The following is a 17,338-nucleotide window of genomic DNA, read 5'->3' as shown; positions in this document are numbered from 1 at the left end:
AATCTAAAGCTGCGTCCACCTAACGAGAAGCCGAATAGATCCCTGCTTTCCTCAGCAATCGAAATGCTAAAGAAAGCATTCTTCAGGTCGATCACTGAGAACCAGGAAGCAGATGCTGGAATCAGAGTCAGTAAAGCCGTAATGTCAGGCACCACAGGGAACTGAGGAACCACAATTTTATTCACCTCCCTTAAATCAATGACAAAACGATAAACAGGAGGCTTAGATGGATCAGTGCGTTTCAGAATAGGCAACACGGGACTATTACACACGTTTCCCCTAGTCTCCTCGATAACATCTTTCTCGATCAAGTCATAGATGATCGCTAACAACGCTCGCTCACCATCAAGGGAGATACGATACTGGGGAATACGTGGTAATCGCACATTTGATTTCAATTGGACAACATAAGGGGAGATGTCAAGCAGGCCCACGTCATTGGGACCTGTTGCCCACAAAGATGCAGGAAGAGAACTCAATTCCGGTGGGAGCTTATCAATTGACAAGTACATAGGAGAGATCACTCTCTCACCCAAAGTACGCTTTACTCCCGCAGGAGAACAATACAAAGTCGCATACAAACGTTTCAGCAAATCCAGACCCAAAAGATTTTCACCGCAACCAGTAGTCAAAATCAAGGGAGCTTTCAGCTCACGAGGCCCAATTGTAAGGGGCAAAGGGCTAGAAACCGGATTGCTAACAGGGGTGCCAGAGAATCCAACGGAAACATTTGTTAAGCCAGACAAAGGTGCGCCAGGGAGTTTCGAATGCATGATGGAACTTTTTGCTGCACCAGTGTCCAATAGAAAAGGCTCAACTACGCCCGATGTGGCAACTGCGACTTAAGGCCCTCTCTGATCAACCAGAACTGATACTACTCCCTCTCCTTGTCTATGGCTGTCCTAGTAATTACCGTCATCAGTACCCTGGTCAACATAATAATCATCCACATTGTACTGTGCGGATCTACTTGACGATGATCCACGCTGATCAAAACAAATATTGGAATCAGAGGAATTATTAGAACGTTCATTTTGATTCTGTGTAACACCACGACCTCTACCTCGTGAAGCCTGTTGAGGACCACTACGACCTCCTCTGGACGAATTGCCATTATTCCGATTGCGCAAAACCGGACAATCAAATTTCAAATGACCCTCACCTCGACAATAGGCACATTGATTGTACCCAAGCATAGATATCTGCGAAGAGGAATCATTCTGCGACTGCAACCTAGCGGGCTGCGATTGCGATCTATTCCGCTGTTGAGAATCATTTTGATTTGAGCGCGGAGGATACGCTTGTTGTCACAAAACTTTCATTTTGAGCTCTTTCGTCTTTTTATCCCCACGATCATTTTCCTCTTTCTCTCTATTTTCATAATATTGAGCCGTGGCCAATATCTGAGCAGAAGTAGAAACAGCCCACACACTTTCGGAATTTTTCAATTTGTTGCTAAGTTCAGGCAACAAATTTGATACAAATTTATCCACAAACAATCTCTGACCTCCCTCAGTGCCCATATCTTGACCACTATGATCGATGAATGCCTCCTCAAATCTCGTAAAGAAATCGGAGACACTCTCGTCCTTCTTCTGCTTACAGGCAGACAGTTTATCCCAGTTAACTTTCATTGCTGGCATAAGTGTCTTCATAAGGGTAATTATTCTTTGGGGAAGATCAGTAATGAGCTGTTCGGGCTTAGCTCCACCAACTTGTGGTACGTCAGCCGCCACAAGAGCAGCCCAATCACCGCCTACTTCGGCTACATGATTTTCTTGACGAATTTTCGCCCATACCGGTTGCGGTACGACATTGCCGAACAACATGTCGATGTCGGCAAGGTTCATGATCGTAGCATCCACTAGTTGGGACAATTCTTTATAGTACCCTGCAGGATTTTTGCGAGGGTCAGGCAAAGTTTGCTTAACCTGCAAAACTTCCGATCGTTTCCATGGAAGATGTATCCATACTCTCTGGAAGTGCGGCAAAATAGCAGGATTGACAGTCGCATCACCTGGCATCCACACTGGTGGAACTTCACGCATGGGATACTGACCAGGCGTCGACATCCATTCCTCATGTTCGTCTTTAAACAATCACGAGGCATCAAAGTGGGACGAAAAGATAGTAGATGCTCGACAGCGCGTCCAACATTGCTACCCACAATCATACCATTCGAAAACTCAAGCTGAAGTTCAGTTAAAGCGGCCAGTACATCATCTGCCGCGTCAACTGATATCTCATCGCGTAAGAGTTTGCACATTTCTTCAAACACAAATCTTTGTGTCGGCTCATTGAATTGAGAGAAAGTGTCAACAACTATACGTGGAGGATTCTTAAGGGGATATCTAATCAAATTTTTCGCCATTTTAAATAGCGTATCACGTTCCCTACCACCAGGAAGCTGACTTCGTCTTTGAGGAGCGTCAGAATCAGCAGACCCAAGAATCGGTCCAAGAGGAGAGTAAAAGTTGGCAACAATATTAGGAATACGTCGCCGAACAGACGGGGAAGAAGAGAGAAGTAAAGGGGTAACGACAGGGGGACCAAAAACAGGAGGAGCAGGAGCAGTAGGAGTAGCCACAAGAGTGGAAGTAGCGGGAAGAACAGCTTGAGAAGGTATAGACAGTGGAGCAGTGGGGACAGTAGCAGGTAGAGGAATAGGGACAAAAGGATTTGCAGGAACAGGACCAGCGGCAGGCTGATTAACAGCTGCCGGAACAACAGGTTGAGGAACAGGGGGAACTACAGGGGCTGTAGTATCCTGTGCATATGGAGGTGGCGACTTCAGGAGATAGGACAATAAAGGGTCCGTAACTGTAACCGTCGGCAGAATGGGATAACATTTATCCACTGTCATACGTTGTAATCTATCAAAAACTTCCTTTTCCTTCTCTTCTTTGTCTCGCTGAAACTGCTCTGCATTTCTCATCGTTGTAACGATACCTTCTCTCTTATTACGTTTAAGCTGTTTGATTTCTTTTTGCTTGGCTTCTTTACGCCATAACCGAAAGGAATCAAACATGGCCGGCCTTGCTTTTCTTTGGAACAATTTAGCTTCCAGATTATCTAAAATTGGGGTCTCAAAATTACCATGAGGTGGCCAACTAAGGACACTGTCATCTTTAGTGTAGCGGACCCAGCAATCATTAAATGTGATAGGACCCACACCATGTCGACTATATAATTCATATACTGGAGTTCCAACTGGAGGTATCGGACATGAGTCCTCCAATCGGGAATCCGCACCACAACCTCTAAAGCAACTAAACAAAGTACTACGGCCAGGCATCGTGCACACTAGCCAAGTTTCACAAACTTCAAGGGTTATTGGACTTACAATGTACCCGCAAAATGCAAAAACCCTCGGTTTTTGGCGACTGCAGCCGTCAAATAGAACAACTAAGAACAAAATACGAAGGACCACAAATGCAATGGAACCATGCAACAACTAAGCACCCACAACAACTAAGGATTCTGGGGAGCGACCCACAAATACTTAACTCAAAGAACAATGGCGTCACCAGGAAGGCCCGTCAATCGTCTCGCTGTACCAAGGTCTACGCCAGGCGCCAAAACAGGTCGACAGTCAGGGCAGCAGTCCGTCGCAGCCGTCAGGAGGTGGGGATCTTCGCGGGAAAAGTCGTCGGGCCACTTGTTTCGACAACAGGATCGATGAAGCGGGGTGCACCTACCCTCGGAGATTTCACACGAAGTTCCTCACGATCGTCGGGCTTTGGACCGGTACCGCTGATGCCGCCCCACGTTGGGCGCCAACTGAAGGACTGGGTTTTGCTAAGACCCAGCGGTGCCAGGGACAACACCTGACACCTTTGTGGGTTACCTGTTCCGGCGTACAACTGACAGAGACACGGGACACTTCCTTCGGCGTCAAAGATTCGAGGTTTATTTACTGCAGGGAACACAGAAGTCACAAGAAGTACATAGCATGTAGGTTCAAGGAGACTGTTTCAAATTGTATCTGTGGATCGCTCCTTTTATACAGTTTTTCGTCATACGACAACATGGCAAACAAAAGGTTACAACCCGGTTCCCACAGTAAATTTCATAGGGGGTCGCTTTCATGTATTCAGGGTCCCAGAACATAATTACAGTAGCATTGCCGGTACCCAACTGTAAAAGTACATCTTCTCACCATTAGTGCATTCCATTCCGGCAGTAAACGAATCAAGGAAGAGTCAGAACCAGGTGCAGAGGAAGACGAGGATAGCGAACAGATTGAAAAGAGTGCAAAGGGGTGCTATCGGAAAACACGATTGCAGGGATCAAAGGAGACGTGCCTAATGAATGCACAACTGAGACAATAGACCGGCACGGCAAGATGAGCCTCGAGCGGGGCCATCTGCCTTGCAGTGTCATTCCCCTCGTCATAAAGACACCCTCAAAGGAACACGTGTCTTCTGCAAGAGTTTGGGAATCCCAGGGTCACGAAGCGGACAGTGTCCGTTCGCTGGCTACTTGAGGGCAAGAAACAAAATGGATGCCATATCTAAAATGGAACCCGTAGGTTCAGATGAAGAAACCCACGAAACAGACGAACGGTTTAGGTTAGCACAGCGAAAACATGTACACCCACTAAACTCGTCATTTGCGGTTCATAGATACCAGACTCGACCATATTCGGGCGAGTCGAAAACACCACTTATAATTGTCACGGAACCTCAGGTGGTTCATCTTCTTTGTAGAAGTGAAACACTTTTGGTCCTGGATTTGCTTCAGGGAAGACTATTCATGAATAGAATATCTCTGATATTCGCGTTCCTCTATCACAAAAACGACCCTACCACATCTTGCTGATATATAATTTTTATAGTGATGGCTTTCCTTAAATTTTCTGGAATGCTTATAGTATCCTTAACGGTCTCTTGGAAACCTGTAAAGTTTAAAACTTGTACGGCTGCATCTGCTGCCACTCCACCGGTTACGGTGTTGTCGCCATTAATCAACATTGTTTATTGAAAGTTGCAGAGCAAGTTTTAAGGAAACAAAGATAAGGTGCACAATATTTTGGAACACTGTATCCTTCAACGTTGAACAGATCAAAAACTAATACATAGGATTTTCGTCCTACTCAGTTATGGCGGATATTATCCCTTTACCCACTCCAGACGTTTATTGGAGGAGAACGGAAAAAAGGGTGTCTCTGAGAAAAGCACCACTGAGTTACTTTAGTATCTAGCATTAAATTCGTGCCTTATCAAACGTTGGGTGCCATGTAGTGTAGTTCCTATACTTCCAATAGTCTCTGCGCATTGGAATTATATATTCTTTAGATTTGACGTAGAACTTATCTCAAGCTGTATGCGGCACACCATCCTTCTATATGGCAAAATGAAATGAAATTATAGAACCCCCTGAGAACCCACTGAGTGACTCTGGAAAGAATAATGCTCTGTGAAACTAGAGTGAAAAAATCAAAGGTGAACTCACCTCTCGTCTTCAAGTCGGGATTTCCTCCTGTAACAGCGCGGCTGGCTTTGACCTTAAAGGAGAGCATCAAAGGGAGCCTGAGTCGTACTCTTCGGCTCCTAGAAGGAATTGCTGGTACGAGCCAGCACTACTGGTAACGGTAAGGAACATCGTAATGGCCCCGAAACCTCAGAGAACCGCAAGGGAGCAAAAGGAAGATAAGAAGAAGGAGAAGGCATTATGGAGCGATCCTGATGCCCCAGCGGCAAATCTACGGAAGAAAACAGCTCTACGCAAGGTTGAGGAGCGGGATATGGAGCTGGGTAAAGCCGTCGGGGGCGCTGGCGTAGTGAACCAAAAAGAAAAGAAGGAGAAATTAAAGGACAAAATCATCGCAAACAGGAGGAACAACACTGGTGCTAAGATGTCGGAGCAGGCGGCGCTAAGACAGCCTACGATGCTTGAGGCGTTCTCCCCTGCTATGGCGGCGGCGGCGAGCGCGAACGCCAAAGTAATGGCAAACACTAGAGCAGCAGCTAAGGAGATCGTCAAGACCCCGCTTCTCCCAGCTTCAGGGCTTGTCTCCCCAACGCAATTGCAGGGGACAAACGAGAGACTCACTAATGGAACTGCGGAGTTGGCTCATCCAGGTACGATTGCTACGGGTGTACAGAGGGCGGGATCAGCGATGGAGCAGCGGCCAGGACAGGCTCCGATACACTCCGTGCATAGCGATGTAGAGCAAATAGAGGTAACTGCAGGTAGGACACAGACGGTGCCGAGGGGAGAGATCCAGGGCTCCGCTAGTACTCTTGTTGCTTCCCGGACCCCACAGAATCCAGCGACACCACAGATATTACAGGTAACGCAGCCACAGGGGCAGGAGCAACATAACTCGGAACTGTGACAAGAAATTAAAAACGATAAGCAAAAGGAATCAGGATTAACAATACAAGGTAGTACTGGGGATTCAATTTATGTACTAGATGCCGAGGGTATAGAGGAGCAAGATGGAGACGGGGAGATATTGCCTGTATTAATGGTGCCTCAGACCGTGTTAATGGTGCCTCAGACTGACCAGACTGTGCTAGAATCTGATTCACATCCCAGGGATACCATTTTATACCCTGGCTTAAATCCCGGTTCACCCAGGGATGAATGTTTCTATTCTCTTAATGAGGGTGGAGATGAGGTGCACAGATATGGAAAGCAAATTACTCGCTTCTGGATTAGACTCTGATACCTCAGATACCTCAGAGGTGAGGGAGGATACAGTTCATAAACCGCCCTCCAGACGCAAATCGGAAAACTTTATGAAAAAGCGACGGAGTAGATCAAAAAGTAGTGCAAGCCCCCTACAAGTACAGGTTGTAAAAAGGCTGGTTTGGGACTATTCTGCGACATCACAGATGTATCAAGAGGCGGTGGGGTCCGTCCCAATGCAAGATCAATCACAGAGACAGAGTCAAGGTCAAGGACCCCTGGGATTTGATACGATGTACTCAATGTTGAAGCAGATCCAGGTTGAGGCCAGAGTGGAGAGCTGCAGAGCGAGGCAAGAGAGTAAGAGGATACAAGAGTCTCTTAGGAAGGTAAATAAACTGTATACAGATCTAGTGGGAAGAGTCACAGAGGTGGAGGAAAGAACTCGTAATTTGGAGGATGAAGTCAGCAAATGGCAGGACTTTAAACAGGATCAAGAAAGAACTACATCAGATGTTCTGTAGAAACTCGAAGATTTTGAGAATAGACAATGAAGGAACAACATAAGACTACTGGGTGTGACAGAGGGGAACGAGGGGCAGGACGTGAGGGCATATGTAATCAAATTACTCAGAGGTGCATTGCCAGAGATAACAGGTTGTAATTGGGAAGCCGAAATACAGCGTGCGCATAGGTTCCTATTTGCATAGAATAAGGGTAATATGACAGCTAAACCTTGAACAATACACATATATGTAGGAAATTACCTATTGAGGGAAGAAATTATGGCAAAGGCAAAACCTCAGACTAAATGTTGATACAATGATGTGGAATTTTTTGCAAGGCCTGACTTTTGCCACACAACAGTTGAGAGGAAATGGAGGATGAGGGAATTAATAACTCAATTTCAAAAACTAGGATGCGAGGCATACTTGATGTTTCCTAGTAGACTAAAGGTAGTAAGAAATGGTCAATTCAAGGTTTTCTATTAAGGCCCAAGAATATCTGGTATGGTTGAAAGAAAATAGAGCTCAGGCTGCTAAGGATGGCACGGTGGCTTTGATCTCTCATGGAAGTCGAAAGACTTAGTAAATGATGTTTAAAAGCTAGTCTAGCTAACGATCTGAGGGGGGGGGGAGAAGAAAATGGGTGTGGGGGGGAATGGAGAAAAAAAGGGAGAGTGGTGTGTTTTTCTTCTCTTTTTGGAAGGTGTAGGGGTAGGGAGTTGAGATGGCGCGGCAATCCCAAGGGGTTGCAGTTGCCACATATAGGTCTTATGGACCTATTTGCCAGTAGGGGGGGCAGGATCATCAGGGGGGCTTCCTGGGGAGGGGGTGGGGACATACGGGAGGTAAGGGGCACAACATAAAGGAATTTTACATAAAAATGCAAAGAAATCAAAAGACAATAAACGATAAGCAATTGTGGAGGGTATATCTGTTGAATGGAATATTTGAGTTGAAACGGTTGAATGGCTTGGGCAGGTACCTGATGTTTTTTAATGGCTACACGGATAATGTCATGGAATATATGCGGCCTGAATGATAGGCAGAAGAGGCGGAAGGTCTTTATTTTGTTAAAAAATATGAGAGTTGATTTCTTACTTCTACAAGAAACGCATATTATGGCATCTGAAGTACATCTTTTGGAGCAGTTGGGTTTCTCAGTTCTAGCCTTCTCAAGACAGGGCTCTAGGAATAGGGGGTTGGCAATACTATCAAGACGGAGGGGTACTACCATTTGGAAGAAACTGGAAGATGCTTGGGGGAGATGGGCTCTGGTAGAGTGCCTGGTCGAGGAGGAGTGGATAACTTTAGGCTCTATCTATGGCTCTACAGGAGATGACCCGGAAATTTTTGAATTTTTAGATGTGGAGTTGGCTACCTGGGCACCCTGCATTATAATTGGAGGGGACTTTAACATTAATGGAGCAGGGGGGCTGGGATTAGGGGTAGGACCCTGTATATTGTATCAAGGAAGGAAGAGAAGAGTCTTTCGAGCAGTTTGCTCTCTGACTAGGAATAATGCCCTAATAGATCTCTGGGATACCCTAAAGCCAGAAGAGAAGGGATATACATATTACTCTGCTCTGCACAGAGTGTAAGATTAGATTATTTTTTGGTCCCGAGTAAATGCTCATCTAATTTTCAGATTGAGAGGATGCCACGCCTACTGTCTGACCACAACCCTCTAGTTTTAAGCTTAGCTGCGACATCGATACCTAGGGGGTTTACACTGTGGACATTTGAGAGAGCGCTTTTGGAGGATGAGATATATATCCAACACATGAAGCAATGGATTGAGGGATATTTGGAAATAAATAGGGGCAGTACATCAGAGGGTATGGTATGGGATAGTTTTAAGGTGGGGGGTGCGGGGGGAGACTTTGAGTTATAGTGCAAACAAACGGAAACAGGAGCAACAGAGAAACCAGGTATTAAAAAGAGAAATGCTTCTAGCTGAGGAAGAGCTGAATGAATGCTCAGCAACAGGCAATTTATTGGAGGCTGCACTTATTAAATTAGCAAAGATAAGAATGGAGGCAGAGAATATATAGCAACCAGGGCAGCAAAATTTTACGTGGCAAATAGAGAGAAATGTTATGAGGCTAGTGAAAGGGTGGGCCGAACGTTAGCAGTACGGGCAAGGCAAAAAACAGCGATAGGAGAGGTAAGGGCGATTAAGGTATATCTGGGAATGTGGTGACGGATACGCAGGAGATTAGAGAAGTTTTTAGACAGTTTTATATGAAGCTATACGAAGAGCAGCAAGGGAAGGATCTCGGGGAAATTGCACTTTATCTAAAGAATATTCCAAGAGTGATGTTAGAAGACGAAGAACGACAGAGACTGGATACTCCATTAGATTCTCAGGAGATTGAAGCGGCTCTTATGAGTCTTCTTTCTGGAAAGGCAGCAGGACCGGATCAGATACCGCTAGAGTTTTTTAAGGTATTCTGGAAAGTACTGGGGAAGGACATGGTTAAGACTATGCAACTGGGACGTCTGTGCCAGGCTCATGGTCTGGCGCTGAAATTGTGGTTATATTATAGAAAGGAAAATCACAAAAAGACCCCGGATCTTATAGACCTATAACACTTATGAATGCCGATACAAAGGTCTATTCAAATGCATTAGCAATAAGATTCGCAAGCGTCATAACATCATTAGTCACTAGCAATCAGCATGGATTCATACCAGGGAGTGGAACTACTCATCACACGCAGAAGCTTATCACCTTATTTGACCCCATGGAAGTCACAGGGGATCCGATGGCGGTGCTGTTTTTAGATGCCGAGAAGGCTTTCGATCGGGTCTCTTGAAACTGTCTATGGTGTGTTTGAATAAGGTCAGGATTTGGGGAGGGTTTTGTCAACGCAATAAAAGCACTATATAGGGACCGGGTAGCAGCTGTCAGGGTAAATTAAGGATTAACTAGGCCGATTCAAATTAAGAGGGGAACAAGGCAGGGAAATCAATGAAAACATTGCTCCATTGATCACGCATAGGGGGGGAGTGCAAGATACTTGCATATGCCGATGATGTGGCAGTTCTTACATCAACACCCACAGAAGCTATTAGATATGTGGGATTGGAGGCAAAAAAATTTGGAAGGGTATCAGGCTACTCCTTAAATACCATTAAAACGCAAATAGTTAAGAACAACAATGTGGTATGTCAGGATCAGAGGGTGGTGCAGACAGGTGTATATCTTGGAATTACAATTAACTCAGAATTAGATAAGGTAGTGAAATTAAACATAGCCCCTATTATAGTTAAGGTTGGAAGGGATCAAGATAGGCTTCATAACCTGCATTTGTCGATAGTTGGTAGAACAAATATCATTAAGATGCTTGAGCTACCAAAATTCCTATATATATTTAGGGCAATTCCGCTGATGTTTGATAACTCCTGGTTCAATAAGTTAGAAGTTATGATCAACAGGTTTATTTGGTCTAAAGGATAGACCGGGAGAGCACTACGTTTTATGGCACTCCCAAGAGAACGGGGAGGGTGGGCATTACCAGATTTGAAACTCTATTATTGGGCTGCTGCCTTACAATATATGGTGGCTTTAATAGGTGGAGCGGAGGTGGAGGGGGAGGATGGTCTAGGAACTTTAGCAATATATGGTATCTTGCTGGGTGGTGATGCAAATAATGTTCTCCTTAGACATTTTGATTCAGCTTATTTTAAGAGGACTCGTTTTAAGATTCTTATGGCAGCATACAATATCTGGAAGGCCTTTAGTAAGAGATATGGCCTGGGCAAAAATAACAGATAAACAAGAATGAAGAATAATCCAGCTTTTCTTTATGACATTTTCTCTGATGCAGTTTTCACGGTTTGGGTAAGAAAAGGAATTACGAAAATTGGTGATCTGATGGGGTCCCAGGGCTTGATGCAGTTCTCAGAGATCCAGGCAAAGTATGGGATAGAAACAAGGCATTTTTTTAAGTACCTTCAAGTAAGAAGCTTTCTGGTAAATAAAAGAGGGGGGCCTGCTGGATTTGAAAAAAATGCCATATTGGTGTCCGTACAGGAAGGAGTTATCTGCAATATTAAGAGGTTTTACTATGAACTAATAGAAACAAAACAGGATGATATGGAGAAATGGGGGGAAAGTTGGGCAAGTAAGCTGGAGGTTGAAGCGGATTGTTTTAAATTGTCATTAGAGTTGGGTCAGAATGTCTTGTGTTCTGCAGCACAGCAGGCGCAACATTATAAGACATTGTACCGGTTATATTATACTCCGGCAAAAATTGCGCAATGGGGGGCTACAACGGGCATTAATTGCCCAAGATGTGGAACTCTACATGCTGATATAGTACATGTATTTGCAACATGTCCACACTTATCCATAATATTGAAAGAAATGACAGGGGCATTGAGAATACCAGTTAATTTAACCCCCTCGCTAATATTGCTGGGTGTAAATCCGGATGGCACTCAGGGGGAAGGATGTTATTTTATTTTTGTGGCTATGGCGGTATTAAGATTGTGTATCGCTTCAGCATGGCTCGATCCACTACCACCGACATATCAACAGTGGCTAGCCAGGATTCTCAATATATATAATTTGGAAAAAGCAATTTATGCTAGATAAGAGAAGAAAGGGAGGAAATTGGGATTAAAAATATGGGAACCCATAAATGAATGGAAGGAGGAGACCTAGGATAATAGGACTGTATATAGGGATGGATTGGTTATTGATGTGATTATTTCGTGCTTTAGGTTGTTTTATTCCTGATGTTTTTCTATCCCCATGCCTTTTCTTTTCCCTTTTCTCTTTGATTTTATTATGTGCTTCTCTGTATAAAGGTAAATTGATTATATGCTATTTTGTGCTTCTTACCCTCGGTTTAGGGGGAAAAATTATGTTAAACTAATAAAAAGAAAAAAGAACTTATCTCGACTAGGTTTCTATCGAATCTACTAAACTTAATTGTGTGTGGGCCAGCTAACTCAGATGTCACTAGAAACTTTCTTGAATACACAAGAAGGGATTCGTTTCTGACAACCGCATAAACATGACAACTTTGTTTCCCAAGAATAAGAAATGTATCTCTCAGAGTCGCGGAAACAATAGATAAGTATTTCACTCAGTCAATTGTGCATGCTTCGTTTCTACAGAGTTGCAGAGAAATAGCGAGACAGGCGTTTTCAATAAAAGGGTTTTATTGAACAGTCTTCTTTCTCGTGCAAGAGAGGTGAACTGCTACATAGCATAGGTTTAGTTGTTTTTGCTAAGAATCTACCAAAGGTTCCTTTAGGTTCTAATCAGCTCCATACCTTTGTATATAATGAAGGAGGTCTGGTATCTCTGTCGCAGGACTCGATTCCCCAACACCCCGCAAGGGGAGTTTGGAAACGCTGGAGTTGGATTCTCGGCAGGAGACGGGCAGCTTCCGGATCAGTGCGTCAGCTGGAGTGTCGGCTTCCTTTGGCACTTACTGTAGGGAGCTGCGTCGGGCAAGTAGATAGTCAAACTGCTCCGAACCACTGTAGTTTGCCATAGCAAGTGAAGGCATATTTATACCTTGAAGGTGTTTAGGAATGCCATAGTTTGATGTAAAGTCGGGCATACGAATGTCAGGAAAGAACCCCTAGGGAATAGTTGTTCTTTGTAAAGTAACTGAGTTCTTGGACAAATCAATATTCAAGCCAGGGGAAGTCCCTGACTGCTTAAGCTGGTTTTCCAAGAAGTCGTTGTGACGTTTGGTACGGGTGGAAGTAGCCATGCCGGTATTTGGGTAGCATGGGCTATGCCTAAATAAGGGTTTGATTTCTATGCCAATATAAGGGCAATATGAATTGTACCTATATAAGGGCATGAATTGGGAAAATACACTCAGTGCTTAAAATGCCACACAACAAGAGGTTTGGAGCGCATGGTGAATGACAATTCCTACCTGGTTATGGGGCACATGGGGCTCGACTTTGAAAAATGGTCCCATCTGAATTTATCATTGTACGGTTAGACACAGGAAGTAAAGATGCAGATTTTCACACAATTCGCCCATGTGCTGAGCATGTTCCTCCTGCTGACCCGGGCCTGACTGGGAACTGAAGCCGGTCCTGGCAAACTGCTCGGCCGGCACCCCTTGGAGGGGAGAGGTGGTGCAGCCGAGCTGTTTGTTAGGGCTGGTTTCAGACGATTTTGTTGCAGGGGCCGGATATTGCCAACCCTGGGTAAAAAAAAACAGCTGAAAATCCTGGCAGCCCACCGGGGAAATGCCCGGAGTCTGCTAGGGCCAGTCCAGCCCTGCTACTGACTCCCCTCTCGGTACTTCAACATGTGAACAGGGCCATCAAAGACTTTATCTTGGGGACTACAAGCTTTTATCTGGCCTTTAGGAAACTCATCACCATGGGCCCATGGGGGCCTAGGTCTACTATCCATGGAGTATTATTGCATGACCCATCACCTAGAGCAATTGTCGTATATGCACACCTGGGTGTGAGATCTCCCGTTGTGGGTCGCAATTGAGAACTGGCTCATGGATGGCCTGCATGGGTTGTTCTCTCTCTACCTGCCGACTCCTCCATATCTGGGACTCTGAACCCCATTCTGCAGACAATGTACAAGACATGGACACAAGCTTTAAAACTCCTCTTAGTAGAGGCACACTTTCATGAAAAAGCACTCATTTGGCTCAATCATGGTATCTGCAAGGGTAGACCATGCTTAATTGGGGCTCCTCATGTGCAGCTGGGATCCACATTTTAACACGTGCTCCACTAAGGTGATCTCAAATGCTTTGCAGCACAGCATGAAGGATTCAGCCTGCCTCTTACCAAAACGAGGTTCTACATATAACTGCACCATTGCCTTGCAAGCAGATTGGGCCTGCAGTCCTGGTAGGTCCCTCCCTCTCCAGTGCTCACCTACCTTAAAACTTGCGGTCAGTTTCAGGGCATGATGTCTGGGTTAAACAGCCTCCCTCATGATTTGCCACCTCTACTTTCAGTCATAGGTGGTGAGCCTAAGTACAAACTGAGAGGCCCATTTCCAGATGGAGGAAGAGGAAAAGAACTGGATGAAGCTTTTAGAGAACCTGAGATGGGGAGTATTGGTGGCTTGGATGAGGTTCAGCCTTTAGAAGATTCTTCAGGGGTGGCACTGGGCATTGGCACAGCTCTGTCCTGCAGTCCTTTTGCCCCACTCCCCTTGCTGGTGATGCGACCACACGCCTTGTGACATTGTCAATCTATTATTGGAATGTCCCGCCGTCTACCCCTTTCGATCTGCAGAGTGATCACGTTGAGGGAGTCCATGGATGTGGCCACCCCTGTACTGGGTCCACATGATACTCCCCCAGATGGTGCATCATGTTTGCAGTTTATTCACCACCGCCTCTGCATCTCACCCTATTGGTGCACCTTACAGCTTCCTAGCATGAAGAATGGCTTGTGGCCATGTACAAAACTGACTCTGAGGATAATCTGTAAATCAATGGAAAAAGCGGAGGTGTTTCTTCTTTTCTGGTCTCCCGTCCTGCGGGAGGATGGAACCAAGGCCCAATTGGTAGCTCGACCTGTCAACCCCTCACACACTCACCCCTTCAGCCCGTCTCCTCCCCTATCCCTCCTTTTTCCCACAGCCCCCTCTCACTCAACCCCTACCCTTTCTCATTCCCAGCCCACTCCCCCTGTCCTCCCTTTCTTCCCATGTTTACCCTTTCCCTTTGCCACCTTAGGGCCTTGCCTTTCTCTCCCCACCCCAGTCTTCTCCTCTCCCCTCTGCGCTTTGCATGTGACACTAATCCTTGCCACTCTTCAACCCTCTGGTTTTCACTCTCTCCACTTCTCATGCCTTTATCGTCTTTCTTCTTTTCCTCTCTTTTCTGCACATCGCTATCCCCACGCTCTCCTCATTGTTCGTTATACCCCCTTGTTTGCTATCCATGTTTTATAATTGATGGTGGTAACCGTGCATAGACCTTACATCCTTTTTGTTCTTTTTTGTACCCCTTACGGATATACATGGCAATGTTATTCTTGAAATGTCAATAAAATAATTACAGCACAAAAAGAAATAGGAATATTTACTGGATCTTGGCCAGCACAGAAAATAACTAGATCTGCCATATGTAAATTGTGAAGAGACTTGAAAGGAGGCCCTGCTCCCACTTGTTCCTAGGACTAAGAAGTTCACTCCAGGGGTCAGTAGGCTCACCTCCTGTATGCTACAGAGACATAATATGAAAAATGCCTTTTTCCTGCAGTGACCTGAGGAGAAGTTACAATTGAAACTAAAATGGACCTTACATTGGCCTTTGCTGGAATGTGTCCTGGCCCCTATGTGTTAAGTCATAGATATTGCATATAGAAGTGCTAAAGAGAAACTGCCCGAGAAAATCTGAAAAGTTGGGATGGAGTAACATTTAGGACTTCCAAAGCCTTCGAGCAACAAACAACAAATTTCAATTCAACTTCATGTTTTCCCTTATGGAGGAATTTGAGAATCATAAAAAGACGAATGCTGAAAGTAGAAATCTTGACAGTACGAAGGTGCAAAAAGTATCCTTCTAATGTAAGGACTTCGTAATAGCTAGTGCTTTGAGCTTTACAAGCTAAAACCTATTGCTTAAGGAGATCCAGGTTTGGGAGGACATCTGCAGATTCAGCCTTCAACTTTGACCCACTGAAGGATTTCAATATCTAAAAAAAACTATGTCCAAAGGTCAAAACATTTACCTGGATGACACACTTAGGGCCTGATTAAAAGTTTGCAGTTGCGATGCCGGTTCTGCCACACTGCCCACCCTGCCAAACACATGGTCAGGCCGCCTGCCAGATCAGTACTGAAAATTACATGCCATGCTGGAACTGGAGTGTATGCAAACAGAGGGGAATATGTTGTGTCCCCTGCATGCACCCCAGGGCACGGAGGCACACGGGTGACCTGTAGGGTCACCTTAGTTTACTATAAGCCGGGGTTTCATGGAGGAGGAACTGGTAAGAAAACCATGGTGGAGAAGAAACTCCTAATATGCCTGGTGGGATTGCAGAGGTCCCGCCAATCATATTGATACCTCCTTACCACCACAACACCGCCAGGGAATGGCCATTCCCTTGCTGCTGTGGCGGGTCAATGGCGTTCCAACCGCCCTAATTGTAATAGGGCGGTCGGGAGGTCACCACCGCCGTACCCCCACAAGTCTGGTAGTCCGTGGACCGCCAGATTCGTAATTCAGCCCTTAGTGTATCTGGCCTGCACTCCACTGCAATTGGCCTGAAATTGGTCCTTGTCAACCGCAAAACACCTTCCTGGTTGGTGCTTTACTTTTTTAGCTCTTAACAAATAGAATTTTATACATTTATATGTTTGATTCCTCTCATTGAATTTTTGCCATTTTGGTGTCTTTTTCTTTATTCATTTTTCTTAATTTAGAGAAATTGATCCTGGGATTTTTATTGAGTTATATTTTAGCTTTTTTTCTGTTTTAAAGTTCCAAATGCTCTTTAGTTGAGCCTGTTTGCTCTGTGCCATAGGTAACAGTGGTATAAATTATTGAAATGTTGTGCTTACAATTGCAGGATTCTGGGAATTATTACTGGAGTAAGACTCACATGCTTCCCAACAAATAACCCATTTTCCCACAATGAAGTATTATGTTGAACAATACTACCCCTCTGGAGTAGTAGATGCTTGTTTAATAAGCATTCAACCCAACCCTTTTGGGTCTGGTGGTTAATCACTTGTTATGGGAGAGTTATGACTGGATTATTCTGCAGCTTCCAACTCAGATTCCATCTCCCTGGAACACTGACTAACATGAAGATGCTGGTGTGACAGAATAGCCTCTTTATCCTTGTTTGTTTATGACTAAGTAACTTTGGCCTAGATACATGAAGCCATTTAGCATTTTTTCAACTGGCCGAATTGCTATTTTGGCCCATTAAGAAATAGTAAATGGCCATTTCAGATGTACAAAGGAACAAAAGCAGTCGCAATTTGCGATTTCTACTCAGTATAAATCGCAAATTATGACAGCGATTTAGGAATCACAAATAGGGAAAACCTATATGCACTTCCTAAAGCACATGTACGTAGCATTTACTAAATGTAAATCAGGCATTTAGGCAACGCAATTACCAATGACTTGAAGTCAGTGATAACCATGTGCAAAATAAACAAATGCATTAAAAAAGGCATTTATTAATGTGACATTTAGCGCATAAATGCCCCTAGTGCA

This window comes from Lissotriton vulgaris, chromosome 2_1 (assembly GCF_964263255.1).
Source record: "Lissotriton vulgaris chromosome 2_1, aLisVul1.2, whole genome shotgun sequence".
In the NCBI taxonomy this organism is placed as follows: domain Eukaryota; kingdom Metazoa; phylum Chordata; class Amphibia; order Caudata; family Salamandridae; genus Lissotriton; species Lissotriton vulgaris.
This window is presented reverse-complemented; position numbering follows the sequence as displayed.